At 54.8% G+C, this 8,155-nt stretch overlaps 1 long non-coding RNA gene across 1 annotated transcript; it reads right to left on the reverse strand.

Moving 5' to 3' along the window:
- Positions 1 to 5,121: 5,121 nt before the first annotated feature.
- Positions 5,122 to 7,746, reverse strand: LOC120323443. The gene is made up of 2 exons (XR_005563874.1): positions 7,644 to 7,746; positions 5,122 to 7,602 (listed from the first exon to the last, which is right to left on the reverse strand). It is a non-coding gene; the product is annotated as an uncharacterized LOC120323443 (long non-coding RNA).
- Positions 7,747 to 8,155: the final 409 nt, after the last annotated feature.

Here is an 8,155-nt window from a genome sequence, read left to right on the forward strand (position 1 = left end):
ATCACCCCCAAAACACCCCAAAAATGCTGTGAGTCCCCCCCATTCCCTCCCTCCCTCCCAGGGCAGCAGCTGAGAGCACCATAGGTGCCTCATCCACTATTTATTGTTGTTGTTATTTATTATTAAAGCACCAACCAGCCTTTCCCAGGCCCCGTGCTGAGGGAAACGCTCCATAAACCATTCCCTGCTCCCAGGCCGGGATGGGGAACGTGGAGCTGGAGCAGCTGCAGGCAGAACATCACCAGCACCATCCCTCTTATCCAGGGGGATGGGATGGAGACCCTTCCTCCTGCAGAGACCACAGCCAAGGGGTTGGAGCCTGGATTCTCCACCCAGGAGGTTTTGCTGGAGCACATGAGGGGATATTTTGGGGTGCAAAGCCCCAAATTTCGGAGTGAAAAGCGGGGAGAACAGGGATTTTTAGGCATTTTATATTCCCTTCCAGGGGGAGCAGCCCCCTGGGTGCTGAGGAGGGGTCAGTGCAGGGGCTCAGCTCCCAGCCCAGAGCACAAGGATGCAGCAGAAAGCTGGGATGCTCTGGAAAAAGGGAAGCAGAGTCTGACCCGGGATGCTCCCGACTCCAGGGCTCTTTTCCCGGCCCCCCAAGGGCAGGGCAAGCACAGGGCAGCCCAAAATAGAAACAACATGTTGTGCTTTTTCTCTTGAAGCAGCAGCAGTAATTAACCAGGCAGCAGCTTTACGGGTACCAGGGGATGGCACTTCCCATTCCCGAGCTCTCAGAGACGCTCTGGAGAAGAGGATCCCGAATTTCTCAAGGGCCAAGAGACTGTCACTGACCCCGGACACCTCTCCTGGCTGTGCCTGGGGGGCTCAGTGGGGTTGGGGGGTGAGCAGGGGTGGCTTCCAGCTCCTCCTGGTCGTCTCCATCCATCTGGGATATCGAAGGTTTGTGTGGGAATGGTTTTCCTCCCCTCCAGGCACTGGTTTCTCCCCCATAACCCACCATTCCTCGGCTGTTCTTCAGGTTTGATTTCTCCTTTTTTTCTATTTTTTTTTTAGTTGATTTTTTGATTTTATTTATTACCTTGACTTTGGGAACAGGAGTAAAATTCCTCCTTTCTGCTCCTCCTCCTCCTCCTCTTCCTCCTCGTTCTCTCCCCACGAACAGCATCGTGGATCTCACGCAACAGAGCTTCTCCCAGCAAAGCCAGCGAGGACATTGTGTGCCAGGCTCTATTTTAAGCACCCAATAAAACTGATTTTTGGAGTGGCTCCATCCCCGTGTCCTTCCTTCCCGCAGCCCTTGGCACCTGCCGAGGTCCCACGTCCCCAGCACCCACCCCTGGGCACTGCCGGGCTCCTGCTGCTCCATCCCTGCCTGCTCCAAAGGCTCCCGGGCTCTGGGAGGAGCTGACACGGGTTTATTAGTTCGTTAGGGAATCAAATCAGGCCTCTCCTCCTCCTCTCCAGCACTTCCTCGAGAATGATTTAAATTAAACCCCGACCTCCCTGGGAAATGTCAGCGGCGTTATCCATATGCATGATGCCATTAGGATGGAGCAGGTGCAGCTCCCAAAACCTGCAGGAAAACCTACCTGTCAATCTGCTCAGCAAACAGCTCCTTCCAGAGGCTCCAGCACTTCCCCACTCCTGCCTTTGCCACGAACCACAGAGGGGGAAGCTGAGGCACAAAGTGTGACTGCCTTTGGCCCCAAGGAATATCAGGCTTTGACAGGGATTCAACCATTCCAGCGGGAGATGGGAGACAGGGAGAGGGGGAAAAACTCCCACCCCTGCAATGAGAATCAGCAAAACCGGTTAAAAACAGCAGCAAAAGCCCACCCCAGATGTAAAGGGGGGGTCTGTGCTGTCACTGCTCCGCTGGGGGCCCCTGGAAAACCCCCGGAGAGCCGGGATAGCAAACAGCTTTGATCCCTGCCAATCCTCCCTAAATCTCGAGCAGTGTCTTGTTAAATCTTTAACGACAAGAAAATTGCAACCTCTACCGGTGAGCACAGGAACGGGGCTGATAAATATTTCAGATCCCCAGATCTGAGGGGATTCGGGGAGGACAGATGGGAGTGACAGTGATTAAACACCAGAGCCCAGGAAATGCTCCTGAGCACGTGAATAATGCAGGGCCCTGACAGGGGGAGGGGGGAAACGGCTGGTTTGGGGAAGGAGCCCTGGGCTCTTCCCAAAAAAAACCAGGGAGAGAAAGTGAGGGATAAAAAGAGCCTTTTCTCCTGTTTGGAAGCAAAACACAGCCTGTGCTGGAGCAGGGAGAGCTGGGGGGACCCTGACCTCTCGTTCCATGTTTTGCCTGGAAATGGCTTTAAGCTGAAAGAGGGCAGGGTGAGATGGGATATTGGGAAGGAATTGTTCCCCGGGAGGGTGGGAGGCCCTGGCACAGGTTGCCCAGAGGAGCTGTGGCTGCTCCATCCCTGGGAGTGTCCAAGGCCGGGTTGGAGCAGCCTGGGATAGTGGAAGGTGTCCCTGCCTGTGGCAGGGGGTGGGATGGGATGAGCTTTAAAGTCCTTTCCAGGCAAACCATTCCTTGATTCCCTGAAATCCTGGGGATCTCTTGCTCTACCGACCCGCTGTGGTGCTGAGAAGGGGGGATGTGAGGGGATCCAGTTCCTCCAGCTCCTCCTCCTCCTTCATCTCCAGCATCCACCGAGCTCCTGCCCCTTTGTCCCGACTCTTTGCCCCCATCCACCTCCCTCCCCTTTTCCTCCGAGTTTGGAGGTTATTAAATTTCCAGGCACCGTTCAAGATTTATTGTGTTCATTCCCAGCAGCCCAGGCTCCCCTCGCTCCCAGGGAAGGGGCTGGCAGAGTGACCCACCCCAGTGACCTTCCCAATAAAATATGGATCTGAAGAGCTGCTCAGTTATGGATGTTAGAGCAGAGGGATGAGAAAACCTCCTGGGCTGGGACAGAGATCCCTGGGAGGGTGAGCATGGCAGCACCCTGTGGTCCCTCTCAGAGCCTGGCCCAGCTCAGGATCACCCTGTCCTCGTGCCAGGGATGTCCCCAGGCCCCCCAACATCCCGGGAGAGGCAGAGCTCCATGTGTGCCCCCCATCCTCCTCCTCCCACCCCACCTGTGGGGCTCAGCCCTGCAGGGCTGGACCAGGAGTGCCTGAAATGTCATTTATGGTGAGCTCTGCTCAGCTACCATAATGAAGCACTTAAAAACTCTAACGAGGGGGGGCTGGTTTGGCCCTGCAGAAGTGCTGATGCCCACCTAGTAAATCTTTAATTGGCACTGGAAGGGAACTGGGAGCTCACCAGTACAGAGAACACCATAAATATTTAATTTGGGCACTGATTGCACAAACAAGGTTGAGGGGAAGGAGGGAGAAGACAGATAAAAGTGGCACCTATAGAGCATTAAATCCAGAGAAAGTCATCAAGTAGATAAATAAAATATCCTGCAAAGGCAGGAGAAAGTGCTTCTTCCAGGCAGCTGGGGAAGGCACCAGCCTTCTGCCCTGGCATCCGAGTGCCCAGGGCTGCACTTGGACTCCTGTGAGCAGAAAAAATGGGAAACCCCAAAACTGAGTTGTAGGTGGGGGTTCAGCTCAGCACCCCGGGGGGAAAGCCCCTCCCAGAGCCAAGTGGGGCTCTGAAGGCAGGAGAGGGGGAGCAGGGCTGTGCCCATCCCTCCAAGGACAGGGGGAGCTCCCCAAGCTTCCCAGCTCCCCAGAGGCATCCCTGGTTTGGGATAAAACCCAAAGCACAGCTGGGGAGCCAGCAGGACTCCGAGCAAGGCAACTTCCCTGCCCAGGCACTCATTGCTCTCCTGGGTATTGATTTTAGGCAGAACATGGATTTCCAGGCAGCCCAACAAGAGCTGCCACTTGTAAAGCTGCTCTCGAGCTCTGCAGACATTTCCCTGGCATTTACAGCATCCCCCTAAATCACTAGGCCAATAACAACCCTGCCTGATCCCACCTCAGGGGGGTGTGGGGCTGTGCAGGGCAGTGCCAGCCCTGGTGGGCACCAGGGCCCAGCTCCTCCCTCGGGGGCAGCACTGGGGGTTCATTAAACGGAGCTGCAGAGGCAGAGCCTGCTCTGGCTTTCCAGGAGCAAAAGGGTTTCTGGAAAGATCTAAGAGCCTCCCCCACTGCCCAGAGTGGGGGCTCAGCCCAGGTCCTTCCAATCCCCCCCATTCCGAGCAGCCCCTGGGATGAGGGGCCAGTTCCCACCCGTGGGGGGGCTCAGGTTAAGGAGGTTTCAGCTGCTCCAAGAACAGGACGCCAGGAAAGGGTCCAGAGGCCCAGGATTGCTGGGGCAGGGCCAGGAACTCCCCTGCAGGACTGGCAGGACAGGGTGGGAACGGTGCTGGGGGCAATCCTGGGCTCCAACCAGCCCTAAAGCTGCTTTGGGAACACGGGCAGGGACCGGGCTGGGGCAGCACCAGGAACAGAAGCAGCTCTGCCCACAGGGATCCCTGCCAGGGATGGGGAACCAGCTCTGGCTCTCCCACAGGTGGAGTTTTGCTGTTTTCCTACAAAGCCATCAAGATGCTTTTCCTTCTGGAGCAGCATCTCCCCCTTGGCTGGGGTGAATCCCTGCTGGGGCCTGAGAGCCTGAGTACCCACAGCCTGCTGGTCCCCACACAGGGGGGGACAAGGAAAACCAAGCCCCAGCCACGGGATTGTCCCTCAGTGCCTTTTCCTGGTGGGTCTGTGCAGCCTGGAGGGAGGGAGGGCTGCAGGGAGCTGCCAGCACGGGCTCCGTGCCATGCACAGCCAGTGGGTGCCATCTAGTGAACTCCTGCCTCCTCCAGGGCTGCTGCCATCCTGCTCCAGGAAATAACGTTAGAACAGCTGGAAAAGGGGTAAAAAAACCTCCTGGCACTGCCACAGGACAGCCATGTGGTGGTTGCCCTCCTGGGAAACTGGGAACGGGCTGAAAAACAACCCAGCAAGGGCTGTGCCAGGCTGGCCCAGGGGGGGAATCCAGAGCTGCTGCTGTTCCTGCTGGATTTTGCACACACACAGAAGTTGGTGCAAGGCAGACACACCCCAGGAAGGACAGTCCCCCCTCCCTGGAGAGGACACACAGGAGGATCCCAGGCTGCTCCACCAGGAACTGGCCTTTCCTGAAGGGTTTCCCCCGGAACGCAGAACAAATGAAAACTAAACCCGTGGGATCGTAGAATGAGCTCCATTTAATTAAATTCATCTTCTGCAGGACATAAAAAAATAAGGGTCAATTCTGTGGTACAGGCCTCAGTTAAATAGTGCAAACACACAGGTGATGTTCAGCAAGAGCTTCTGCTCGTCCCTGCAGCGGCTGCTGGGGGCACAGTGGGACGAGGGGGGTTTCTTTAACAAGGAAAACGTGCCTGGGAACACCAGGCTGAAGGGAAGGGAGATGGGGAGATCCAGGAAGGCATCACTCTTCCCAGAAGAGCCAGACTTTACCTTTGCCCGAGGCACAACGTGCTCCTGCTGCCTTCGTGGATCTCCTGCTGCTGCTCAGCCGTGGTTGCGTCTTCCAGGAGTTGGAGACTCCCCGAATCATTGCTGGGTTCAAGGAGCTGCATCTTCCTGAAGCACCTGCTCAGGTGACAGGGGAAGGGTGTCCCCACAGAGGTGTGGGCAGCAAGAGCACCTGGTTGGGGTAAAATAACACAGAAACAGGACTGCAGCCACCACAGCTGCCCGTATCCATCAGGGAAAGGCGTGGAGGGACCTGCCGGGATGTGGCTCCCAGGCAGCCACAGGCTCAGGCCTGTTCCCAAAGGAGCAGGGAACATTCCAGTCATGGTGCACAGATCATGCAGGAGGATTTGCAGAGGTGAAAAGCTGCTGTCTGCAGGTCAGCTGTGCTCCTGGAGCTGGTGGGTCTCACTCCCGGGGATCCCGACACTGCTCACGGGGGGGGGGGGGCAAAGAGGATTCACAGGACTCGAGGAATTCCTTACGCTGGTTATGGATAAAGGGATGGAGAGCAGTGCCCTGGCTCTTTCTTCACTCATGGAATCTTCCAGAATGGTCAGCCTTCACCAAAGGCCTTTAGTGAGAGCTCTTCTCCTGGAAGGTGGAGCTCGGAACAGGCAGAGCCCCGACGGCGTTGGGGACATTTGGGTTCTGCTCCATTTGCAGTCCTGTTTGTCCCAGTGCCACTTCCCCTCGGCAGGCACAGCTCCTGAGGAGCAGGTCCACTCTGGGCTGGATGCAGAAGGATGGAGCAGGCCCTGGCAAAGCTGGGTTGTGCTTCCCACCACAGCCCTGCTCCAGAATAAACACGGGACACAGGCAGAGGGTCCATAGCCTGGCGACAGGAGCACTGAGGGGCTTCTCCAAAGGACTCCCTTTGTGTAGAGGCTTTGTCTGGGCTGAACTGGCTCGTTAACACCCCTCAGCACAGGAGGGATTTTTGGAGAGCTGAAGGAAAGGCCGATGTGCCGCCAACAAGTCACTGAGTAAGTGAGAAGAGGCGCTTCAGCTGGAAACATTCTCGGGAGTAAACAGGCTGGGTTGACCTCTGGCTGTCAAGACACAGGGTTTACAAACACATTTTCACACTGCAGAGCACGAGAAGGTGCTGGAACCACACACTTGGGAGCTTCAGAGTTTCCATACTGTGCTTAAATATCCAACAGTCAGAAATCCGGTGCCAAAACTTCTGTAAAGGAAACCTGACCTACAGCACCGGCAGCAGGTTCCTGTGATCATCAAACAATGGCACCGAGATAAAAACAAAAACACAACAGTAAAACAGACAAAACTTTTTAGTTTGGGTATTAAAAGGTACTTGTGCCCACAACTGGTGTGCTCAAGGGTGCATGAAGGGCTAGCAAGGACCTCTTCTCTCTTATTGCACTTCAAAACCACCGGAGAGGGAGGAACTGCTGGGAGACACCAACGGGGTTCAGAGAGCCAGCCCTCTGCAAGGAGAGCATTCCTGACTCCACCTGAGTTCCCCTGGGAAAGGGAATTCCCAGCACCCCACCTGCACTGCCACAAGTGGCACCACAGCTCCGAGCTCCTTCTTCACCCCCCCAAAACCGGCACAGGAGCACGGAGGGTTTCACTCACAGGCCGTGGCAGAAGGGCTCTTGGTGCACTGCTGCTTATTGAAATTTAAATTAAAGCAATAAACCATTGTTTTCCTCTCCTCCTGCTCCCCACTCTTCCAAGCCCCAACCTGGGCAAGTCACAGCTCCACAAGTGGATTTGCACTGCAATAGCTTATTCTTCTAGGACAGGGAAATCTCAGAACTTGGATCGTGGACATGGAATAGCTGAGTTAAAAGCAAGCAAGGAGTTGGCAAATGCACGCTGTAAACACCGTGGGTACACTGGACAACAAATCAGAGAGACAGGAAAGCTTTACACTGAAAATACCCCCCAGATTTACCCCAAACTGCCCCACTAAAACCCCATTTCATCGGGGAAGAGCACGTGGATCTCAGCGGGATTTTGGGAGGGATGTTCAGCTTAAAACTCTCTTGACTTTTTGTTTTCAGCGTGGCCAGAGGTGGGTGATTCAGTCCAAGTGCTCTGAGCAAAACATGGGAGTTTTCAGAAGCAACTGTGGCAAAGGGGAATTCACAGTATTTCAAAAGTGCCGCTAAGTACCACAATGCATCCTGCTGAGCCCTGGGAAGGGGAAAAACCCACCTGGAAAGGGGAAAAATACCTGGAAAGGGGAAAAAACCCACATGGAAAGGGGAAAAATACCTGGAAAGGGGAGAATACCCACCTGGAAAGGGGAAAATACCCACCTGGAAAGGGGAAAATACCCACCTGGAAAGGGGAAAAAACCCACCTGGAAAGGGGAAAAAACCCACCTGGAAAGGGGAAAAAACCCACCTGGAAAGGGAAAAAATACCCACATGGAAAAGGAGAAAAAACCCACTTGAAAAGGGAGGAAAAAAACCCCAAACACTTGGAAAGGGGAAAAAACCCACATAGAAAGGGGAAAATACCCACATGGAAAAGGGAGGAAAAAAACCCCAAACACTTGGAAAGGGGAAAAAACCCACATGGAAAAGGAGAAAAGACCCAGTTGCAAAGGAAAAAAAACATCTGGAAAGGGGAAAAAACCCACCTGAAAAGGGGAAAAAAAACCCCACCTGAAGTGGGGAAAAATACCCACATGGAAAAGGAAAAAAACCCACTTGCGAAGGGGAAAAAACCCACCTGGAAAGGGGAAAAAAACCCACTTGCAAAG

Source organism: Pipra filicauda, unplaced genomic scaffold (assembly GCF_003945595.2).
Source record: "Pipra filicauda isolate LSUMZ 115617 unplaced genomic scaffold, ASM394559v2 scaffold264_size1072897_pilon, whole genome shotgun sequence".
NCBI classification, from domain to species: domain Eukaryota; kingdom Metazoa; phylum Chordata; class Aves; order Passeriformes; family Pipridae; genus Pipra; species Pipra filicauda.